Source organism: Etheostoma spectabile, chromosome 18 (assembly GCF_008692095.1).
Source record: "Etheostoma spectabile isolate EspeVRDwgs_2016 chromosome 18, UIUC_Espe_1.0, whole genome shotgun sequence".
In the NCBI taxonomy this organism is placed as follows: Eukaryota; Metazoa; Chordata; class Actinopteri; order Perciformes; family Percidae; genus Etheostoma; species Etheostoma spectabile.
The window spans coordinates 8,081,192-8,096,653 of record NC_045750.1 but is presented as its reverse complement, the minus strand read 5'-3'; the positions used below and the strand labels follow the sequence as shown (position 1 = coordinate 8,096,653).

The following is a 15,462-nucleotide window of genomic DNA, read 5'->3' as shown; positions in this document are numbered from 1 at the left end:
GCCCTGCTGTAGGAGTATAATCCTTTATACTCTACATACGATTCTCTTTCACTTTGAATGCCTCTGTGCTTTCACTCTGGCTCTTCATCATCCCTCATACACACTCTTTACCCCTGGCCAAGCACATGTGTACGCTCAGGTCCAGTCCCACTGTATCAGCACTGCCTGGCCTGACGCCACTGCAGATGGGAGGCAAGTGAGAGCAGACATAACAGGTATGAGCTTTGAAATGTTAAGAAGCTCTGTTTATAGTGCAGCTCAGATGAAAGTGAGCCGTGAGGAGATGCAGAAGCCCGACAGGGAAGTGGGGTGAAAGGGAAAGGAAGGATAAGAGGGGAGCGGGCTTGTTTCGGCAGCCAATACCTCACCGACACTAGTGCCACTGTTTCCTGAAAGAATTTACTGTTTGTATCCTTCTTCTTATCTCCCTTTCTCAAATGCTCCTTTGATAAAAACGAAACAGATTTACTTGGAGGTGAAAATGAGTGGTACAAAATGCATGGACATCCAATAAGGAATCTGTACGTGACTAACTCCATCATTATGCATGAGAGTGTGTACTTATGTGCATTAAATGTATCTGTGAGAAGCAAGAAGCATAGTGCTTCTCTTTACTTCCACTGCACTGCCCAATTTCCCCATGGGGATCGTTAAAGTTTCATCTTACTGTAACTTATTAGGTATCCTCAATTACAAGAGTGCTGTAGAAATATCACTCGTGATGTTTGGTGTCCATATTTACTTTAATGGGCCGAAAGGTAAAGTATCAGGACACTTTGCAGGGGCATCTCAAGGTTTCTTTTCAATGCTTTTGGGCTTTTTGCATTACATTACATGTATTTGACTATATTCTGATTTGGTTAAAATGGTGCGTATGCATGTATATTATTGGCCATGTAAAAGGATTTACGTTTAAGTAAATGTATCCTTTAAACTATTATTACAATTACATCCCAACTCACCTGGTCCAGACAGCTGGGCCAGCAGCATGACATCAAAGCGTTGCTCGGAGCAAACGCAGAAGGGAAGCTGCAGGGAAATAAAAGCTGAGAAAAAGCCTAAAAAGCGTGAAAAAGCAAGTTGTGTTTGGAAAAAAACTTCATGAATAATGGATAGCAAGTAGACATCATGCAGATGAGAACAAATAGCAGACCAGCCTAAGACCTGCATGAAAACAGACAATATGACACACACATAAGTGGGGCTGCTCTTGTGGATGTGGCGGCACGCTCACATACACACGCAGTAATGTGCACCAAACGGAGGAACCATCTCCTGATGTGTTTGACAGTAATGAGGCAGAGGCAGAGTGTGGGATTTGAGAAGCAACACACAAGCCTGCAAGCAACACATAGGCAAGCAGAGCATGTCAAATTACCCTTATGTGGGACAAAATCATTATGTCACCACACAGACTAATCTGGGAGCTACAAAATGCAATTGCTCTTTTGGCAAAGCGAGGGTCAGCAGCAGATGTGTAGAGGCTGGAGCTGCTGAAGTAGCTGCTGGCTACACAAACACAGTGACTGAAATGCTAGCCTCATTTACACCAGTTTCTGTTTGGCTCCCGAGGGCTCAACCCTCCAAGTCCTAAACCCCAAGTATATTTAGGACAGGCCAGAGGAGACCATGGCTTCAACGCCTCAGGTCACTGGGGGGTCACCTGCAGCGGTTGCAGTGTGCACAACGAGCGATAAAGATGCACAAATGCTGCAGAACTCGAGAAAATAGAAAGAATGTAAGTGCAAAATATAAACAGGGACTACAGCTCCTGTACAGTCTTTTGCTGCAGAAACCGAAACGGAGGCAAAGAAAACAACCTAAAGGGAAGGGCCTGTGCTGGAAGGAGAATCTTTCTACTGATGTTATCATATAGGATGTTGCCAATAAACCTAACAATTCTTCATGCATGAAAATACTTTCCCTACTTCTTTCTGAATAAGTGACAATCACTGTGACCGAAAAAAAATATTTGCAGCCAAGCTGTAAAGACACTTACAGAAGAAGACAACTCCTCTTTGAAAATAGACATTAGGAAAGTTTTTTTTAAACTGTGAAAACAATTCACTAAACTTTAATTCAATAAAAATTCAAGCTTGTTGCCATAAGACTCAAAAATTTCATTTCAGTTTAGTTTCATTTAGTAAATGGTAAATACCTTTGAGTGCTAGTAAGAATTAATAAAGGACCAATTTAGCAGCAAATAAATGGATAACTGAAATCAATTGATGTGTTAAAATGTGGCACTGCATGACTGGGCCCAATTTTCCGACAGAAAAGAAAGAAAGAATGAAATGCTATATATTGCTATGATTACTTGATGTTCCAAACTGCAAGGTAGGGGAGCGAACATCAAAGCAAACCACTCAACTAGTGACACTTTTGCTTTAAAACACATGTTGTTTTGTGTTTTATGAGAGAATTCCTGCACACTGTTCTTTACTTGCAATCAACTTTATTACATTGCAAGTAAGAGAACAGTGTGCAAGAATTCTCTCTTCTCTTGCTTATGGACATTTCCTCCTACGCACCAAGAAATTGAAGGTACATGAGCCTTCACACTCATGTTGTTTGGAAGTAGAAACTGAAACTGCACCCACCAATACATTTTTAATCAGGCACCAAGGCCAACCTTCTATACTGAAATACACTCTTTTTTTTTTCTCCCACATTGCAATCCCTTTTTGATGATAAATGATGAAGACATTTAACAACTAGAAGGGCACTCAGAAAGCGCAGACCCCCAGACATGAATGCAGCACAAAAGCCCTATCTCGCAATGTTAACTAAAGTGAAAAATAGTTTGTGTATCCACCCTGGGATTCAGATCCACTCTAAAATGTAATAATTTCTTACTTGGACCCATGCAACATCCTTCAACCACGTTTTATGAAAATCAGGCCAGTAGTCTTTCCATGATCCGGCTGTCACTGATGTTGTAATCTTAATCCTGTTGCAATGATTGTGAAACTGATGTGTTACAAAGTCTGTAGCTACTGCCACTCTCTTGTTATGTTAGTTTTTATGCATACTTCTTCATAAACATCACAGATAATGTGTTATAATGATAAAAAAAAGATGCATTTGGGGGTACTGGATATGGCGATAGGAACTCTGTATCAGTCCAGACTGCCTAATTGAGACTAATGACAAATCCAGAGATAAGTTCCCTAATAGGATCTTCAACTATGCAATATTGTGAATTGATTTGCACACACGGAGGCATTGGAGTTGTGTGAATACAAAGACGGCATTTAATGTAAAAAATGTACAGCAATACACCTGCTGCTTTTTGTTTTTTTTAATTGAATGCTCAGTAAAGAACATACACCACTTGTATCAAGTGGTTTTCTCAAGCACTTTAAATTCTGCTGGAGTAACACAGGTAGCTACTGTGGATTGTAGTGCCTCACCACTGTATGATGAAAGCTTCATGCAGTCAGCTTCCCCTTCTTGGCAGCCAGTGGACAATCTTTCTCACACCCCAAAAACATGAGAAAAATCGTTACATAATGTTGAGGCTGGAGCAAGAGATCTAACAGGGGAGAATCCTCAATATTTAACACCTCCCATCCTACATTCACTTTGACTCAGACTGAGGAATAACCTTCTGATCTCCCCATCAAAGCTCACTCAAACAGTCACCTCACATCTCCGTCTATCTCTGAGTTTAATCGGCACAAATTAGCTTATGAAATCCCTAATCATTGTAAATTACTTTTAATGTGATGCCGGTATGTGTGGGTTCGGGACTACTTTAAAATGGCGAGCAAGTGGAGGAGGGCTTTTCCTTGCCTACTTGATTTGAAGTAGCTGTGCGCAGTCACTCTATATAGATGTCGTTTTGAAAGCTAATGAGACGGAGCAGACTCCTCTCCTCTACGGGGTAAAGGGGGTTGCCAAATCCCTGACGCACAAACACTATAATATTCCCATTACAACCCTACAGGGATGTAGCCTAGTCTATGGACTTGCTATGGTACTACAACCGTGACTTTACTACGTGCTTGAGTGTATTTTTTCCATGTCTATGGCATCATGTAATATGTAATACTCCTATACAGATTTATTCTGTGTCTATGTCTCTGTTCTTTGGAAGTGAGTAAGTGACCTTATCTTTTTTCATCATCATCCCTTATTCCTATAATATTGTTCTTGGATAGCCAGTTATAATAAGTCCATACATTCAACCGTGAACTTATGGCCTTATCTTACGTGATGGTTTTTTAAGGTCTCATGTTAGCATGTAATATAGATAATTTTCATGGTTAATGCTTTGTTTCTGCTATTCAATAGTGGGTTTAGGTGTTTCATCATAATTCATATTTTTAGCCATCTTGCGGCATGGCTGTGTGGATGGCGTTGGTCGGCCCACATCTTTGGTCCAGACTGAAATATGTTAACAACTATTAGATGGATCACTATGAACTTTTGTACAGCCATTCATGATCCCAGAGGATGAAGCCATCATCATGGATATGCTTCCGGGCCCGCTGCACTCACTCCTGTCCTCAGTCAACCGAGTCATTGTACATGCTGGATCAGTCGATGCAGCTCGTCAGCATTCAGAGCTGACTAAAAAGGATTTTGTTGCACTTTTTAAATTTTTAAAAAGGTCTCTCCATCTACAACCCCATCAGAGATGCTGTCTACTGAAAAATGTGAATAATTTGCTACATTTTTAAACAACAAAATCATAGCTATCAGACTGTAATATACTACAATATAAGTGTATCAAGGTCTACAAATCATCCTACCCTCCAGTTCTCCAGGAATGACAGCTACCATGCCTCATTTTCTTCCCATTGACCTAAAAAAAATTAAATGATACTACTGACAAGCTCAGGTCCTCCACCTGCTGCTTGTACCCTCTCCCCACCCCATTTTTAAAACTGTTTTTAACTGCTTAGCACATGAGGTATTAGAAAATCTGGCGTATTTCCTGCAGCGCTCAAAACAGCGGTCATTAAACCACTCCTGAAGAAGTGCAATCTTGAGACACCAGTCATCTGTCTCCATAGGCCCATCTCCAACCTGCCATTTCTCAGCAAGATAATAGAAAAAAAACGGTTTCCTTTCAGCTCATCGTCAAACAATCTGCTGGACATTTATCATTCAGGCTTTCAGACCCACCACAACACAGAAACTGCACTTAAGCGTACTCGTGGATCTCAGCGCTGCCTTTAATGGCGTTGACTATCAGATTTTATTGCACAGATTAGAAACATGGGTCAGCCTGTCTGGTCCAGTCTTAAACTGGTTTAGAACTTACCTGCTGGACAGGTAATTCTTTCTGTCTGTTGGGGATTTTGTCTCGGACAAAATGGCCATTATGTCTGAAGTTCTCCAAGGTTCAATTCTTGGACCATTATCTAAACCAGTGGTTCCCAAACTTTTTCCGCTCAAGACCCAAAAGAGGAATTTGGTGTCTCCCCGGGACCCAAATTTACGGAACAAAACCATGAATTTAAATTTATGTGAAGTATATTTGTTCCATTATAAAAGTAAACAAAAACAGAAAAGGTCTCTCTTCTACTTTCTGTGTCTCACCCCTTTCTCGACTCATTTTCGTATCCCCTCCCAACATCCCTCAATACCGACATCAACATTTTTTTAAATAATGCTGACTTGAATTTAATGAGATGTATGTGGCTGGTTGAATATATCAACCAGCTGATCTATTCTAGGTTCGGTTACTGAAAGTACCATTCTGAGGTCCTGCTGAGCATTTAGTCTGTTCTCTGCCAATTGGCGACACAATAAAACGGGTCTACGACCCATTTTGGGTCCCGACCCTAAGTTTGGGAAACATTGCAGATAATGGTCCAAGAAGTGAACCTTTGAGAACTTCAGACTTCTCTACATGCTCCCACTTGCACATGTTATGAAGAAACATAACCCCTACACCTACACCTACATACCACTCAGAAATCTGGGTGTAATATTAGACAGTGATTTAAATTTTAAGTGTCATATCAATCAAGTCAAAAAAAATTCACTTTCTACCATCTTAAAAATATTTCTAAATTAGAGGTCTTTCTGTCAAAAGCAGACTCTGAAAAATTGAGTCATGCATTTATAACAAGCAGATTAGATCACTGTAACGGTCTGTTCACCGGCGTCCCAAAATCCGCTGTGCAGCGAATACAATTAATTCAAAATGTGGCTACACGCGTTCTGACTGGAACAAAGAAGTTTGACCACATCACACCTGTCCTTAGACTTTTACACTGGCTCCCAAGTGTGTCAAGTGTCAAGGCTAGAATTGATTTTAAGATTCTGCTCCTCGTATAATGGCACTTAATGGCACCTCAGTATATGAGACATGCTCGTTCGATATGAACCAGCAAGAACCCTCAGATCCACAGGTAGCGGTCTCTTAACCGTCCCTCGCTGTAACTCGAGAGCAGGGGAGGCTGCTTTCTGTGTCTACGCCCCAATGATATGGAACACCGTGCCAGTGGAACTGAGAGAGGCTTCCACATTCAACACTTTAAAAAAAAAAAGGTTAAAAACCTTGCTTTTTACAAGTCTATGAATAACTGAGTTTGTTGCTGTTCAATGTTGATCTTCGGTGTGTGTGGTGTGTGTGTGTGTGTGTGTGTGTGTTTGTGTGCATGTTCGATACATGTTTTGTATATATTTAACTCTGTATAATTGAACAAAGTATTATTTTTTTATGTTGCTTTTGTACAAAGCACAATGTGTTGCATTAACTTGTAGGAAATGTGCAAAAAAATAAAAGTTGGATTGACTGATTGATTATCAGGATAACATTTTAATTTGTCTATACTTGGTTTTATGACCAAATACCTGTAAAACTAGTGACATAGTAATCCATTGATCTTAGGACCGTCACTTGCATGGAGGCATTTGAATTTCTTATGGTAAAGAACCACGTATAATAGATAATAGTCTTAGTACATATCTTCACATGTTCTGGGAGTGCTCTCCCGTTGGTCAGTCCTGGAACAATCTTGAATCCAAAATGTCCGCCTTGACAAATGTTACTGTGCCTGTTTCTGTTAAGGTCTTGATTGTGAATGACCTGTCAGCCTTTCAGCTCTCTGGGACTCAGAAACGGGCTGTATTTGCTGGACTTACAGCTGCAAAGAAAATGATTGCAACCCGTTGAAAACCACCCCATGACCTGCCTATCCGCACGCGGACCTACCTGGATGTAGTGTGTATGACACTTTCAACACCGTGGATTAATGGAGCGCCGGAAAAAACTATGGACACTTGGTGGAGCATTGCGGACTCTGTGAGGTCTGTCCGGTCTAGCCTCTGTCTGTGTGTGTGTGTGTTGTATTGTCTCCCTGCCTCCCTTTTTCTTCCTCTGAATTTGTTTTCTTCTTCTGGGTCCTGGGACGCGTTCCTATGTCCTAGTATTGTTTGTTACTAAATGAATAAAAAAAAATAAAAAAGTGATTACAAAAAATAGTGATAATAGTCTTAGTATCTTATCCTTTGTAACTCCTTTACCAGTGGGTTTTGTGACTTTATCATGCATTATATTGTATTTAAAAATATACAGTGACCTATTGAGTGAGTTAACAATGACTATACTTTTTATTTTACAATTTAACCACTTTAGTATTGCTGCTCTTTTATACTGTGTGAGTTTATAGTGACCTGACCTTACATTATGGTATTTGATCTTCTATGACATTACTAATTATTATAATATTGCTCTCTGGGAACTGGTGTAATAAATTCCCAAATTAAAAATGACTTTAGTTCTTTCCTTTCCTGACTTTATCCTCCCAGCGCTGTTGTTGACTGCCATTTACCACTAAATATTATGTGTAAAACTGTTGCTCTGTTAAAAACGGGAGAATACTTTGCACATTTGCACATATACGTATGCCTTGTGTATGAGAGGGACGAGTAGGTCAAAAGTTGGAAAAGTGATTTTGCCTGATGTACTAGCACCAAAACATCACAAATAAATGTATTATAAACAGGGTGTGGGAGTTTGTTTGCAAGCTCTGTTAAATACAAAAGAAAAAATGACGGCGCAGGATGCGACAGAAACAGATGGCTCTTCCCTCTACATGAGTAAATTGAACATAAATTGAATTCTCTTCCACAGTAATTGTGTGTGTTTTTGTGTGTGTTTGTGTGTATGTGTGTGTGTGTGGTGTGTGTGTGTGGTGTGTGTGTGTGTGTGTGTGTGTGTGGATAGAGACGTCTGTGTTCATCTCATAGCCTATAATGCAGCAGGGACGTCATTTTTTTGGCAGAGTCAAATTGAGCTAAGTTACATTGAATGTTTCTTTATCACATTACTAAAAATAAAGCTTATTCCAACTAATTTCTGTTTAACTATTGGAAGTAATTTGCTCATGTTTAATGTAGCTTATAGGATACTGGAAGCTGTGCCCCCCTTCTCATGCTAGCATATATGAACTGAATAGTGATTAGAATGAGAAGAATATGGGGGGGGAGAGAGAGAAAGAGAGAGAGAGAGAGAGAGAGAGAGAGAGAGAGAGAGAGAGAGAGAGAGGAGAGAGAGAGAGAGAGCGCCCATCCGGAGGAAAGAGCAACTGAAGAAGCCTCAGCTGTTACACTTGCCAAAGCGGCTCCACAAAGCCAGCAAGCTACACTTTCCCATATGATATTTGAATTTACAATTTCGAGTCACAGTCGCGCTACCTCAGGTGCTGTCTGTGCTGTAACGGACACGCGGCAGGGAATGGGATTTTCTTTACCGTAACTTGACGGCGGCGGCAGCAGTTGTTGGACCAGCGTTTTCGGCGCCTCCTTGCAGCGGATTTACAAAGCCTCTCCGGAGTCTGCAATGCTTTTCAGCACCCCGGACAGAGACTAAAGGTTTCAGCACCCCGGACAGAGACTAACCGCCCACTGGAGGTAAGCGAGTTCAACAGCAGGCTTTTCGCTTCGTCGCATTAGGCTAGAAGAAAAAGATCACTCTGCCACAATTTGTTGAACATGCTACGACTTGTCTCGACGCTGCTTCGGGGAGAGATATCGGATAAACATACAAGTCATACATATGTCTAGGTTGGGGTGAATTCATTAAATAGCCTAAATTAAAGCAGTAGAGCAGTTTCTTCCTGCAAGTTTAAAAGGAAAAATGTCGCCAGTGTTGCCACTTTTTTACCGATCTAGTTTGTGACTCTTCCCGCCGCTCTTCTCGATTTTAAACCACTACATTTTTGGGGCTTTGAAGCCTACGAACAGTTATTCATTAAGTGTGATGTGGCAAAGGATTGTCAAGTAATCATTTTACATGATTATTAATGTTAATATCATTAGCGCAGCTTCCGTTCGCTCTCGCCAGTTTTATTTAAGGCAGCGGTTTATTTTGAAGAGTCAGCGCGTGCCCAGGCAGCAGCGGCTCGTGCCTCTGGTCTGCGCTGAAAATTCTCTCTCTCTCTCTCTCTCTCACACACACACACACACACACACACACACACACACACACACACACACACACACCACCACACACACACACACACACACACACACACACACACACACACACCACACACAATATAAGCCTCACGACCCCCGTGCTCACCATCACTAGTATTTGTATTTTAGATTGACTATCTGATAATGAGCTTGAGACAGGCGCTCCTCTCTTTTAACTCAATACTATATAACATTTTTGTCGCTCTAAATCCAGCGAGGTTTACTATGTGTGGGCAGCCCAGCCTGTGGGTTTCAGTTTGTTGGTCAATGGCCCTTCAACAGGAAACACTGCTGCTGCATAGACCTTCTAATGGATTTTTGTGGCACTGCCACGTGTTTAACCAAGTGACTGCAAATGATGATCTTGCAAGTAGCCATTATAATGCTTATGATGTATTGGAGTAATGTATATTCAATCAAGATATTTAATCAACCTTCTTGGCAATCATCAGTAATAACTAAGGGTGTCATCGAAATCGACCAAAACGAAGTCACAATCTCGAATTTCGAATTTAAAAAATGGAATCGTTGATGTTGCCACGCCTCCATGCTTGTCACACGTGTTGAAGTGCTGCAAGTCAACCTCCTGTAACTTAGCAACAGCCAGTCAAAAGTTAGCATGGCAACTGCAGATGCATGACCCATCGACAGAACTTGAACCCCCTCGTCTTTCACTGAAGTGTGGAAGTATTTTGGATTTCCAGTAAATTATGAGGACATTGTTCGCGTTGTTGACAAAAAAGCCCCAGTTTGCAAGCTCTGCTATGTGCGTGTACCATATTCTGTGCGTTAACCATTGCACATTAGCCTAGCAGCTAGCAGAGTTTTCTTGCGGTTATAGCTTAATATTGGTTTTATAAGAGACAACAAGTTAGTGGACTGCCCGTCGCCCTCTCTGCTCTCTGTCTGCTACGACCGCTGTGCTTGGTCGATGGTTTTAAGCTGAAGATATACATAGTAAATTATTGTTACATTATGTCGTTGACCGTGACCTTAGAATCAAAAGTGCAATCGAATCGAGGATTTGGAGAATCGTGACACCCCTTGTCGTACCTAGAGCTCAGATGACAGATGACTAGTCAATTAATCAATAGTTGTCGAAAAGAATAGGCCAGTATTTCGCTAATCGATTCATCGTTTAAGGAATTTTTCAGGCAAAAATGCTTTAGTTCCATGATTTCCTGCTTATTATATGCATGGTAGTTGGAGAGGTGTTGGGCATTTTTTCCCCCAATTGTCTATCAATTCATAGAACAAACGCAAAATTGATTAATTTGGAAATTATTCAGCATGTTAATCGGTAATGATAATAATCATTGTTTGGAGCTATAGTCATAACTGCAATGTGTTAATTTTGGAAAATACTGTCACATTTAAGGATTTATTTATTCTACACCCATCTAATCCCAGCTGGACATGAGCTGTTGCTGGGATTAAACGTATGACCTTTTGCTTACTGGACGGGCGCTTGAAATTGATGTGACCACCCAGCTTCCGTTTTCTCGCTCGCTCCATGCGTCACTTGGACTGTCTGCTGCAGCTCTTTTGAACAAAGAAATTAATTCTCAGAATGTAGAGGAAGAAAAATGGCCATGTCAGGCCTGCTTTGAATAAGTGTAGACCCCATGCTTTTTGCCTGCGGCACATTAACAGGCTCTGATAACCCTTAACACACACTCACACACTTATAGGCATACACACACCCTGACTGTGTAAACCCACAGAGATATAAGCCTTGCCGTTTAAAGCCTTGATTTTAATGATGTTCATTAGGATTTTGATTACACTGAATGTGTGATAACTCTTGGCTCTGCGTCAACTGTGTCTGATATGTCGGCTCAGGCTGTGAGTGAAGAATTTAGTGGAAGGAAGCATGAAGTGTGAATCAGTGGAGATGTTGCTACAGGCTGACCCCAGTGTCCCCAAAAGAAAGAAAGCAGTTTCTAATATGCTAGTTTTGCCTCTGGGTTATTAAGCTCTGGGCGCTACTGTATAGAAATTGCTGCTCTATGTCATGGAGATGATGAACTAAATGCAAATTAATCTTTCATGCTCAATTTATCATCCACAGACCTAAACAGACCATGCATATGAATTTGAAAAGTGGCCCAACAGAGGGCAGGCCACATAATTGCCTGTTACCTCTCTCCTTTGTCTAGTTAGAAATTAAACTCCCAAGGTTGGAGGGCACATACGACCCTGAGTTCAGGGTATTTATCTGGAATGGGCTTCTCAAACCATAAAAGCAAGACCACATTAACAGTCATTTGCCACCTAGAGGTTTACCTCTTAAGTGGTGCACTGTCTCAAGCTGTGCCTCACTGAAAAACATGACACGGCATACAGCCTCAGGGCCAGCGGATACAATCCTTCATTGGCATCCAGCACACAGTAGGTTGATGGGCTTTCTTTAGATTTTTGCATTTACACAGATTACAGAGTTGCTTTTCATACGGCGTGCACTTTACATGCTCTTTGCCCAGTGGATCATGTTCTTGCATGCTTGGAATTCCATTTATGGGTCTCTTAAAATGCAGGCCCCTGCTGGAAACGCAATTAAATTCAATAGTGCTATAAATACATGACGGACTGGTCTGAAAGCCAGAGAGCAGGCCGAGTCAGTGAACACCCACTCACCCTCCTCACTCTACAACCCCCTTCCCAATCATCCCAGGCCCCTGAAAACCCCTCCCCCTTACCTTGCCGCATAGTGAATTGCGGTCAATTTGAATGATCAACTGAAGACAATCTGAGAGGCAATGGCTGTCAGAGAGAATATTAGGCTGCAATGAGCCACACTGATAAAAAAAAACAGTGTGTCCAAAATAGTCAATGTGATGTTTCACTCCCTTGTGTGTTTCTATATCTACCCTTGACACAAATAAAAATGAGAGAAATGAGAGTGCTCGGTCTTTGCTGTGCTAGGCTCTACTCTGGGCAAGGTTGTGCCATGCTACGCTAAACTGTATGGTTCTGTGCTGTGCTTCCCTCTGTCATTAGCTGAAACACAGCTGCTTTTGCATCTGACGTTGTAAGCACTCTGCTCATCTCATTGGTTCTCAGCCACTGGTTTTCCACTTCAGAATCACTGTGCTTCCGAGGGCTATAATCTCACTGACATAATGGCATCCACTCCAATCAATAGCCAAATGGCAAGTCGAATCAATACCTACCGTACTGTACAATAACATGGCCTGGGAGAGGCAGAGGGGAAAGCAGCCTGCAGTCATCACATGTCTAACTCTAGATACTCTTTCAAAAATAATTCTCCTTAATTATGGATCAAAAATACCAACCTTGTTAACGAGCCATGTATTATGGATTGCTGCATGATCTATGCTAATGTACGCGCAGCAGTTGGGAGGAAAAAAACTGGCACCACTTTGCTTGCTTGCCACTCTCTCTAATCAGTGCACATGAAAATACACACACACACACACACACACACACACACATACACACACACACACACACACACACACACACACTAAAAAGTAAAGCTGAACTGAGATTTAAAAAAAAGAACTTTGCATCCTTAACAGTGTAATTCCTAACAATAAATATCCATAAATGGTCAAAGAATGGTTTTAGTCTTTCTAGGCCAGATAGAAATTACATTTATACATTTTTAAATAGTTGATAAAATATTGTACTCCTTTACTTCTCCTTGACATACTTCTGCACAAACCAGAGAATGTCAAAATCAGACAAGAATGTATAGTGTTCACTAGGGTTGGGCGGTAATACGGTACACTGCGGGGTCTTAAAAATAGCAACTGTATCAGTTTCAACACAGTCATTAAAAAAAAGCAATGCACTTATATAGGAGACAAAGATTATTAAATATTAAAGGATATAAAATATTTTTTATTTAATGACTAAAAATGCTTATGTGTGGTTGTCATCATGTGACAGTGTGGAGGAGAAAGAGAGCGAGAGAGAGCTGGAGAGAGGGGGCGGGCGGGGGGGGGATGGCAAGTTGCGCACCGAGTGACATGGTCTCGAAGAAGAACACATCTTCTGCAGTTTGGCAGCATTTCGGGCTCTAATGAGAAGGAGAGGTGTTTCAGTATCAGTGTTTGGTGTTCAGTTTCTGAACGGTGTAGGCACTAGTCAACAGTTTGGTGATGCCGCCTGAGCCTTACGTCGTCATTTTTAAATTAGTCACGGTAATACCGTATGCCGCGGTGAAATAGGGAGGAGGTTTGACGTATCAAAATTTGGATACTGCCCAACTTCCCACATCTCACCTGTTCAACTAACAGTTTGTTGACTTCCCCTGAAGAAACAGGAAACTGATTGGCTTTTTACATTTTTTTTATGATCAATTATTATTTAGAAGTAAACAGTGACAAACAATTACAAAAAATACACTGTGAAAAGAACGCGTCCCAGGGCCAAAAAAATATATATATACAGTACAATAACATTTTTACAAATAATAATTAAACAGAGGAAAGACAGGAGGGAGGGAGACAAAACAACACATGCAGAAACACACACACAGACAGGCACAAGATAAGGGACCAGACACCAGTGAAAGTTAGTGGTCCGGGCTTTAGCCTTGTGCTTCAGCATGTTTCTGAGTCCCAGAGAGCTGAAAGGCTGACAGGTCATTCAGAATCAACCTTAACAGTAACAGACACCCTTACATTAAACAAGGCGGATTTTCAATTTTTTTTTAATTAAGGCATTAAGAGCAATTTCCAAAAGAGGGTTTTTTATTCCTCTTTTAAATCAACTTTAGCATGGGTGTGTTATTCTATTATTATTCTAGCCACTGTATGTGCCTTGTGCTTCAATTGGGCAGAAAGTGCATAAAGGGCTTAGTTATTTTCATGTAATGCATTTTCACAAAGGGTGAGATATGTCCTATGAATGACATTGTAGTGAATCTGCTGATCACTACATCTGCTGGTCTGGATTGAGAGATACTTCTGGAATGTTAGACCATACATCATGCCAGTCGAGATCGAGGCCTGCTCTGCAATCACTTGCCCAGATCCTCTCAATAGGAAGGGCAGAGTGGCCAGATACCACCAAGAACTGATAAAGCCTAGACACCACACCACGGTTTTTAGGCTGCACAGTTAATAACTTCAAAATAGGATGAATGGGCAAAGGCCTCTGCCAAGGGACACCGTGTGCCTTGAATGCTGACCTTAACTGCAGGTAAAAGAAAAAGGAGGAACGTGGTAGATTGAATGTGTTCTGCAAGTCAGAGAATGGTAACAAGCCAACCTCGCTAAAAATGTTTTTTGGACAACAAACTCCCCATTGTTCCCATTGTGGGGCTGTTATCGGCCTCCCACCAATTAGGAGTGCTGTATTATTAAATATAGGGGGGAAAGTGTGCTAGTTACAAGCTACACTGCAGTATGTTTCAGCTAATCGCCAAGCCTTGATAAGATGTGAGATAATGAGGCCAATGTCAGAAACATTGGCAAAGAGAACGTCATGGAGTGACCAAGGCTCTGTCATGGAATCTTCTAAGGTACGCCAGCAAACAGATGTATCTGGATTAAACCGGTTGAGGAGGGGCCTCGATACAAAGGAAGTTGGGAAACTGAGAGGCCACCCTCCTCTGTCCTCCTCTGTAGAGTAGACATCTTGAGTCGCCTTTCCAGATGAATTTAGATACTGCTGATTGTAATTTACGCGAGTAGCCAGCAGGAGAAGAGAGAGGTAGAATAGAGCTCACAAAATTAATCTTTGGTAAAACATTCATTTTAACCACTGAGATACAAGCTTGAATAGACATGGGGAGACCAATCCATTTTTCCATGTCTTTCAAAACGTTGTTCAGGGCAACAGAATAGTTATGCTGAACAATCTAGTTTAAGCAAGAGAAGACCTCACTGCCTAAATATTTAAACTTTTTAACAATGGGGATGTTATCAGAGATGGTTAAGTTGCGAGCAGAGTCATTTAAATGAAGTAGTGCAGATTTTGACCAGTTAATTTGAAAGCCTGATAAGGCTCCTCGCATGAGGATAGACGGTGAGGAAGAGACAGAGGGGT

General features: G+C 41.3%; 1 protein-coding gene across 1 annotated transcript in view; it reads left to right on the top strand.

Annotated features, from left to right (window-relative positions):
* Positions 1-8,550: 8,550 nt before the first annotated feature.
* The window catches only part of tmem121ab (transmembrane protein 121Ab), a 49,217-nt gene continuing 42,305 nt past the window's right edge, over positions 8,551-15,462 (top strand). The window contains exon 1 of the mRNA XM_032543509.1: positions 8,551-8,874. The gene's annotated coding sequence lies outside the window, so the exon portion shown is untranslated. The remainder of the gene's footprint in view (positions 8,875-15,462) is intronic.